This window comes from Herpailurus yagouaroundi, unplaced genomic scaffold (assembly GCF_014898765.1).
Source record: "Herpailurus yagouaroundi ecotype Mexico unplaced genomic scaffold, PumYag 140, whole genome shotgun sequence".
Lineage (NCBI taxonomy): Eukaryota > Metazoa > Chordata > Mammalia > Carnivora > Felidae > Herpailurus > Herpailurus yagouaroundi.
Genome location: NW_024412395.1, coordinates 71,253,001 through 71,262,525, shown reverse-complemented (window position 1 = coordinate 71,262,525; position 9,525 = coordinate 71,253,001). Strand labels below are relative to the sequence as shown.

The 9,525-nt window shown below is 39.0% G+C and overlaps 1 long non-coding RNA gene across 2 annotated transcripts in view; it reads left to right on the top strand.

Annotated features, from left to right (window-relative positions):
* Positions 1–14: 14 nt before the first annotated feature.
* The window catches only part of LOC121030845 (uncharacterized), a 139,137-nt gene continuing 129,626 nt past the window's right edge, over positions 15–9,525 (top strand). For both annotated transcript variants that reach the window (XR_005790441.1, XR_005790440.1), the window contains exons 1-2: positions 15–220; positions 1,766–1,859. This is a non-coding gene — a long non-coding RNA (uncharacterized LOC121030845). The remainder of the gene's footprint in view (positions 221–1,765; positions 1,860–9,525) is intronic.

Here is a 9,525-nt window from a genome sequence, read left to right as displayed (position 1 = left end):
CCTCTCAGCCTTCCAATAGGCTCTCGGCCCCGCCCCGCCCGTTCCTGCTTCCGCCATCGCTGCGCCGCGTCCGCTTTGCCCTGCAATTTTCCCAGTGCCGGTTTCTAGTGCTCGCTGTCCAACTTCAGGGTATTTTTGCTCTCGCTCAGAGTTCAGACGTCCACCCCGGCCATTTAGTCCCGTGGTCACAAGGAGCAGTTGCTGTGTTAGGACTCAGTGGGTACGTTAAAAAAAAAAAAAGTGTGCAGTTGAGTCCAGGTTTAGGCCAGGGTAACTAGTTGGGTGGAAGGAAAAAAAAAAAAAAATAGGCAGGGATGGGTCTTTAGCCACAATGCTGGAATTTTAGTATCAGAAGGGAACTGAAGATTGATTCGACCGCCTCTTTTTAAGCATATGTAAATTGAGGTCCGGAAGGGTGAGATATTTTGTTGAAAGTCACCCAGCAACTTGTGAGCAAGCAAGACTTGAACACCAATCATCTGACCTGGTCTTGGCACCTTGGCACTGTAATAGTAGGCAGATAAGTAGTTAAATTCCTTTGCAAGTTTCTTATTTTTCCTTCCCCTTCCCCTCTTACATGTCACCCCTTTGTCACTTTGCTTTTCTTCTCTATGCTTTTTTTTTTTAATGGACTTATTTTTAGGGAAGTTTTAGATTCACAGCAAAATTTAAAGGAGAGTATAGAGATTTCACATATATCCCCTACTCCCATGCATGCTTGTCCTCTCTCATTTTCATGTTCCCCAGTGGAGTGGTACATTTGTGATAGTTGATGAACCTACATTAACACATCACTATCCCCGGAAGTTTATAGTTAACCTTAGGGCCCACTCTTGGTGTTTTATGTTTTATGGGTTTGGACAAATGTGTGATAACTTGTAGTCACCATGACAGCATCATACGGTGTAGTTTCACTGCCCTCAGAATCTGTGTGCCACTTACTCATCCCTCCCTCTCCCCCAGCAACCACTGATCTTTTTACTGTCTCCCCAGTCTTGGCTTTTCCAGAATGTCATATGGTTGGCAACATATAGTGTGTGACCCTTTCAGATTGGCTTCTTTCACTTAGCAACGTGCATTTAAGTTTCCTCTGTGCCTTTTCATGTCCTATCAAGTTATGCATTTGTTTTTATACATCCAAAAAATCCTGTAACAGCAGTTAGAAACCCTGAGAAATTATAACCTGGACAAAAAATGAATAAAGTTTTCTTTACGTCTTTGCCCCACATAGTGGAGAGGCATGTGCTTTAGAAACAAACCTGGGCTCCAACTCCTTAACTGTGTGACCTTTGGGAAAATTGATTAAGCTTTCTAGTCATAATTTAAAATCTGAAAGATGAAGCTGGCCTCAGGAAATTACGTAGGATCACAAATAGTCTAACCAGTGCCTAGTAAATAGTAGATACTCAATACTATTTCCCCCACTTATTTTTTATTATTAAAGAAGAGAAGGGGCGCCTGAGTGGCCCAGTCGGTTAAACAGCCCACTTTCGCACAGGTCATAATCTCACAGGTTTGTTGTGAGTTCAAGTCTGCCTACAGAACTCTGTACAGACTGCAAGTCTCCCTGCAGAACTGGCTTCAGATCCTCAGTCTCCCTCTCTACCCCTCTGCAAGCACACACACGTGCACTCATCTGCTATCTCAAAAATAAACATGAAAAAAATAATAAAATAGAGAAGAACAAGAGTAGCTTAAACTGTGATTGCTTAATCCTTCCATCAATCCTGTGTGGTGACTGCTAACTTTTATCCCCAATTTACAGATGATGAAACTCACCAGAGACCACATAGCTAGAGAATGGCCAGACTCAGTTTTGAATCTAAGCAATCTTGACTCCAGAGCCCTCCAGCTTAAAGGTAATTTTTAGACTTAAATTACAGTGGTAGAATTAAACATTTTAGTAGTACAATGCATCTGTAGGGCTTTAAAGAATCATCTCCTTAACTATTTGTGATGGTGACAGAAATGTTGAGAAGAGTCAGAATTTGCAGGGCAGAAGCCTTAATTTTTCCTTGATTCTTACTTAATATTTTTAGATCAACTCCCACTTCCCAAACATCTGTGAGGAAGTGCCATAGATCTATTACAGCCCGAGAAAGGTTTCAGAATGATCAGATTAATAGGAGAAACAAGACATTCTTAAGGAAGCAGAAGCTCCCATCACATGGACAAATAAGGCCAGGAGAGCCAAACACACGGGTGTAATGCTAGAAAGTGGTGTGAAATAATCTCATAGGTATGATTTCAACATCAAATAAAACAAATGATGAAACATGTAATGGCAGAACCACATCCATCCTCAGGGCTCCCAAAGACTACCGTCACTTCAGATCAGAAGCTCTGATTCCACCAAGATTAATCTAGCGGGACTTGATGCTTCATTTAGATTTTACTCAAAGGTATGTTCTTCAACACAGGCAAAAACGTTCTCACAGAAGTAATATTTAAATAAGACCTTTTTAAAAAAAAAAAAAAAAAAAGGTGGACAAGATCTTTCAAGGATTAACAATAGATAGGAAACCAATTAAGAATGTTGGGCACCATGTAGCCGAGAGTTTGGACAAAGCAAATTAGCCACTCCTTGCAGCCTCAGTCATTTGTTCCCAGAAAGGGGATTAAGTAGAGCTGCTCAGACTAATTTTATTGACACTGATAAAGAGGAACCAGTTAGGAAACCAAGCCCCACAAAAGCAGAAGCTGATGCTCCTCAGCCCAGCCCCGCCCTTACCCCACTGGAGAGAACTCAGCCCAAACATCTACTTCCTTCCCTGACTAACTCAGCTGTTCTCAGAAAGGAAGTGGCAACCAAGTACTTTTTCATTCGCTAAAATTAAAGACATCTGAGAAACAAGATGGTGTGGTCAGTGCTGGAACTCTTCATTCCAGACCAGTTGGTTTCAACGAACCCCAATCACTCCTCAAGAGTGGTGGTTAACAAAAAGAGAAAGGGGCTGTCTAGAAAAACAACAGTTGCCACGCAGATAATCTTTCCTAATGTACAATTCAATGAAATAAACAAAGATCCTTTGTCACTGAGGACGAGTCAGTTAGGTCATAATGATTATACCGCTGATTCTTTACTACTTTCACAAGATTACTTCATGATTTTCCTTTTAAGACTATTGTTCCTCAGGCCCTCCTCATTTGCAGAGACCAAACATAAACTTATGAGATAGTGAGAGGCTAATGGCCAGAACCTCAAGACCACCATTCCGTGTAAAGAAGATATTGTTTAGTGAGATCCAGTACAATGCAGAAGGATATCCATCAGAATCCTGTACATAAGGTTCTGGTTATCTGGGTCCTCACTGATAAAGGTTTTCCTGTAAATTTTGCCACCGCCCACACCCATGCTCACTAACGTGTTTTGCTTTCTGGGATCACAAAAATCATTTTCACTTTCGTTGCATTATGCATCCATTCAAAACTATTACAACATCAAAATAGCTGGCCAAGGAAAATAGCTGACCAGTAGTGTTTGAAATTAGACATCTTCTGTGGTGAAACTAACAAAAAATTAACAGGAACTACAGTGTTCTCATATTACAGAGGTGATCTACTTTGTAATATAATTGGCAAGATCAGCAAGAAATGGTGTTTTCTTACTCTTCTTAAAAAGATTTAACCAAAAGACTCATAAGTAATGTTTAGTAATATTTTCAATATGTAATGCTAACACACTGAGCATTTGCTATGGGCCAGGCATTTTATACTTATAAGCACTTTATACTTACTAATATATTATTTAATAATTAATATACAAGAAGTTATTAATATATTAATATATTTAATAATACACAGGAAGTCATTTTATAGTAAGTTATGGAGCTACGATTTAAAACTGTTCCATGAAATAGCTTTATCTGTAAAACAGGTTATCTGCCCTTAAAAGTGCATTTCTTTGGTTATCTAAGTGGGTAATTGGATTTTTTTTGAAGGCTTTGTAGTTCATAGTGATAAGTGAAATTACACATTACTTAATCCCTAATGTGTGATTGCAGTGGGGGCAGTGAAGTCCCCTTGTGAGGAATAACTTTGTAGTTCCTCTTGGGAAGAAATGCATCCCTAAGTAGGTTAATTCAACTGAGCTAGATTATCTTTTTAATGATAGCGTGAACAACTTTGGTTTCTGTGTTCTAAAAAGTTTCTTTCAAGTGCACCACACATCTAAATAACCGCCTGAATTTATTGTTTATGCAGCTGAGAAAACAAAATATTACTGGCAACTGAACTCAGAATTCATAAAACAAAATCATTTCTTTATTGGGAGATTTGTCTAACTGGAGTATGTATCATAATCCTCAGACTTAAAGGAACATTGTAGAAAATGCTGCAAATCACACATACAAAGAACATGAGAAGGTCTCTGTTGAATCAGAATTCTTTTTCATACTGTGTGTCTAGATGCCTCAAAAAGAGTCACTTGCACGCACTGAGAGATGATTAGGGAAGAAGGTAGAGCCCTCATGAATGGGATTGATGCCCTTATAAAAGAGACCCCAGCAAGTTCCTTCAGCCCTTAGGCCATTGGGAGGATGCAGCAAAAAGACAGGCAGGCCCTTACCATACACCAAATCTGCCAGTGCCTCGGTCTTTGACTCCCCAGTCTCCAAAGCCGCGAGAAATAAATTTGTGTTTTAGAAACCACCCAGTCAATGGCATTCTGTTAAAGCAGCCCCCATAGACTAACACATATGTAAAAATAAATAAATCGGGGGTAATTTTCAAAATCAACTCTCCTGGTTTCAGAATCGCATTCCTCAACATACTCTAGTTGGCCTTACAAGGAGCATGTAACAGGTTCCCATAACATCCTGCCTGAATGTGTTAGGGTAGAGGGCTCGATGACTCTTCATGGAATGTTTATTCTCTTGGTTTGCTGATAATAAAAATAAATACCTTTTCTTATTGCAGAACATTATACCATTTAATCTTTTTTCTTTTTTATTTATTTAAGTAATCTCTGCACCCAATGTGGGGCTTGAACTCACAACCCCAAGATCAAGAGCTGCATGCTCTTCTTATTTTAGAGCATTATATGGGGTGCCTGGGTGGCTCAGTCAGTTGAGCATCCAACTTCAGTACAGGTCATGATCTCCCAATTCGTGGGCTCAAGCCCCACGTCGGGCTTTGGGCTGAGAGCACGGAGCCTGCTTCAGATTCTCTGCCCCTCCCTCGCTCGCACTCTCAAAAATAAGTGTTTTTTTTTTTTTTTAAATCAACCTATAGAGCATTAAAAAGCTCACGCACATTCTCTCCTTTCACACGCATGCAAGCAGGCACGTATGTCAATAAGTAACCTGGAAGAAACAGCCAATGCTTCCATACACACCCCTAATTAAGAGTATTTTCCATGTGGACATGGAGTGTCTGGGTTGGAAGAATGCTTACATGTAGATAATGTACTCTAACCCCTTCTTTTTGTATATGAAAAAAATACAGGCCCAGAAATGTGAACAAGAGTACCACTACAGCCCCTAATGAATTAATGGATCTCAGTAATAATAATTATCATGACAAGGGGGACATCCAGTCCAAAACAATTAAATCAGGATCCCTAAAGGTAGGACTCAGGCATCACTGTATGCTAAACCACAGCAGGTAAAAAGGGACTTTTTTCCAAAATATTTTCCTTATTTTCCACATACCTATTAATACTCTGGAACACTATTTCCTTTACTCTAGCTTGAGCAGTCCTGCACTAAGATAAATTTCCAGAAATGAAATTACTGAATGTATAGTGAAGACTTCTGACATGTATTGTCAATTGACATTTTAGGAATTTTGAAGAGATTTATACCCCCATTTGCCATTTGTATATTCATCAAACATAGTTTATTAACTTATTCAACAAACCTTTATTGAACAACTACTATGTGCCAGCACTGGGACTGCATCAGTTAAAAAAAAAATTAATACAAAAATCTCTGACTTCATGGAGCTTACATTCTAATGGGAGTAGACAGAAACAATAGACTAAATCAAGTTATATAGTATGTTAGAGGGTGATGAGTGCTAAGTTGGAAAATGAAGCAAGGGAGGGAATTGAGCAGGAATGACTGGTGAGAGTGGGCAGGAAAGGTGACACTTGAGTAAAGATAAAAAGAAGAGGAAGCCATCGAAAAGGTTCAGGCTGCCTGGCTTTTTCCAGGAACAATAAGCAGGTTGCTGTAACTGAAGCAGAGTGAGCAAGGAGAATGTGTAAAAGATGAATGGGAAGGGGACATATCATATAGAAGGACTTGGACTTTGACCCTGAGACAGGAATCTGTTGGAATGTTTTGAGCAATGACCCACATGCTAATCAGACTTAACAGGATCACTCTGACTATAGAGAAATAAAAGGAGCAAGGGTGGAAGCAGGAAAGACAGTTAAAAGATTATTGTATAAATCCATTTGAGATATGTTGTGGCTTGCACCCAGGATGGAAACAGTGACCTTGGTAAGATGTGATAAGAATTTAGGTCTATTTTGAAGATAGAGCCAACAGGCTTACTCTCTGGTTGTAAGCGGAGTTTGAGAAAATGAGATGCATCAAATATGACTTCCAGACTTTGGGTCTGAGCAACTGGAAAGAAAGCCGTCACTCACCGAAAAGGGGAAGACTACCAAGTGGAACAGTTGGGGGGATGTGGAAGGATCCAGAGGGCCACGTTAGACAGGAAAAACTGTGAGAAGGAAGAACACCGCAAGGAGAGCGGTGTCCCGGATGCCAGGTGAACCGAATGTTTCCGTGAAGAGGTGGTGATTGTTGTGTCAAATGCAGCTGATAGATGAGGGGAGCTAAAACTGAGGGTTGATCAGCAAAAAGGAAAGTCATGGCTGACCTTGACAAGAGCAGTTACGCTGGAGCTGGTGAAAGCTTGAATGGATCCAGTCGAGAGAGAATGGAAGTCAAGGAATTGGAAATGGTAAAACAAGGATGCCTAACTCTTTTGAGGGGGATTACTGCAGAGCAGAGGAGAGAAAGGGGCCAATAACTTAAGGGGAAAGTGGAACAAAAGAGATTTTTTTTTTTTAATATATGAAAAATAATATCATGACTGTGGGCTGAAGAGAATGATTCAGTAGATAGAGGGAATTTCTGGAGACACCTTCTTGTGCTTGAGTAGATAAGAAGGGGTGGGAGCGAGCGGCCCTGTGAAAGGGTTGATGGGAGCATGGAAGATTCTAGCACTAGAGGAGATGCTAGTGGGTGGAATGACGTGGTGGTGTGAGCGTATGGAAATCCTCTTCCGGTTGCTACTACTTTCTGAGTGAAATAAGCCAGATCATCCATTTAGAGTGAAGATGGGGAGGAGATGCTGGAAGTTTGAAGTGTGGAAGAGGATATGAAATCATCGTCAGGGAATGTGGGACAGTGAGTGAACTAGGGAAATGTATTACGATTTTACAACAGGACCGATTTCTTACTTGAAGGCAATTCACAGTAAATTTAGAGTTAGACCACCGCACATAGTTTTGTATTTTTTTCTTCAGACATGTCCATCTGTGAAGGTTTGGGCACAGACTAGACTGAGACCTACTGAATCTCCAGTGTTGGAGTTTTGACAAGTGATAGTAACCCTGTTTTGTTTACAGTACATGTTGTACAGATCTTTCCTGGTTTGTGATTTGCCTTTTCCTTCTATCTCAATCTTTTTGTACTACAGTAACTGTTTATTTTCATATGATCAAATCTATTATCTTTTCCTATGGTTTCTTCCATTGAGCTTTTACTTGAGGGAGTCCTTCCTCAAGAAGGGATGATATAAACTTTCTTCTATACCTTCCCCAATTTCTTATGGTCGAATTTTAACTCTTTAATCTATCTGTATGTATGCTGTGATGCAAATTTCTAATAAAATAGTCTTTAAAATATTTCTTCTTCTCCACATTATTAAAGAAACAATTCCTTATCCTTGAGTTTGTGATTTCTTTAAAATATCTTTCTATATTTTATAAGTTCTAGTTCCAGGTTGTCATTTCTAAGTTACTAATTCTCAATACTTAAAATGCTTTAACAATTGTATGTTCATAATTCTTCAGGATCAGATAAGGCAAATACCAGCCTCCAGCCTCTCTGTTACAGACATTCTTTAACCATTCTTACTTATTTTTCTAGAAAATTCTGTCATGATTCAAAAACAGACCCCTCTCAGGATTTTTTGGAATCAAAAGAAGCCTAAATTTTAATTTGGGAAATATCAATTTCTTTATAATATTTAAGTTCCCAGGGGCGCCTGGGTGCCTCAGTCAGTTAAGGGTCCGACTTTGGCTCAGGTCATGATCTCACAGTTCGTGGGTTTGAGCCCCGCATCCGGCTCTGTGCTGATAGCTCAGAGCCTGGAGCCTGCTTCAGATTCTGTGTCTCCCTCTCTATCCCTCCACTGCTCACCCTCTGTCTCTCTCAAAAATAAATAAACATTAAGAAAAATGTATAATATTTAAGTTCCTCATTCAGGAATCATGCTCTGATTCTCTAATCTGGTCTTTTAAATTGTACCGGGTTGATTACTCATTCATGTTTTTATACACTTCAAATCCCCCTGAGATACAGTTTTACTTTGATTTTGATTTTGCTAGAATGAGTCCTCAAGTAAATTCCCCAGAAAGAAAAGCAGAAGGTAAATTTCTGACACTTTCCAAAAAAAGTTTGTTTTCCTCTTATGCATATGATTTTTTGGGCAGGTATAGGATCTTCAGATTGTAGTTTTTTTCTCTTGATAGTTATCTCTAAGTTCAATGGATAAAATGTTCCTTGAAATACTACTATGACAAGGGGAAAAAATGGAAAACAACCTGTATGTCAAAAAAAAAGATTTATTAACAATAAGTTAGTGAATAATTAGGGAAGTCTGAACTATTTTTAAAATGAGGTAAATATATGCACATGATAAAGAAGATTATGTGGGGAAAAAATGAGGCTGCATAATAATATGTGTATTATGATTAGATTTTTGAAAAATAAAACCCTACATGGGTATATGTCGGTATATCTGTTTTCACATCTATTTATCGGGAAGGACACATCAAACAAATATTAACAAATCACAGTGGGTATTAAAACCAGTGTGTGTGGGAAGAACTTTCACTTTTTACTTTCTGTACTCTAAGTTATTTGAAGTTTTAAAATTAGGTATTATTCTTAACAGGCATATAGTTTTATACAGCCAGTGTATACATTTACTTCACCTTTCTCTGCACCTAAACTGTTGACCACTCCCTCCCGCAAACACTGGGCTGGGTGCTTCTTCAAGTATTCCCATGACATACTATATTGATTTGAATTCTACAACTTTTCACTTTAATTTATAATTGCCTTTTAGTCCATTTTTTCCAAGCAGACTGAAAAGTCAGGTACTTTCCCTATTTCATCATTTTCTGTTATACCTTATGAAGTAATTGTTCAATAACTCTTTGCTGCAAATGTCAATGATTTGAAAGAGAATGTGTGTTATGTAGTTCTCCGGAAAGTAAAAGAGGCAGTGTTCGGTAGATAGAAAAGAGAAGTGATATAGGCATAGTGGAAAGTCCTGAGG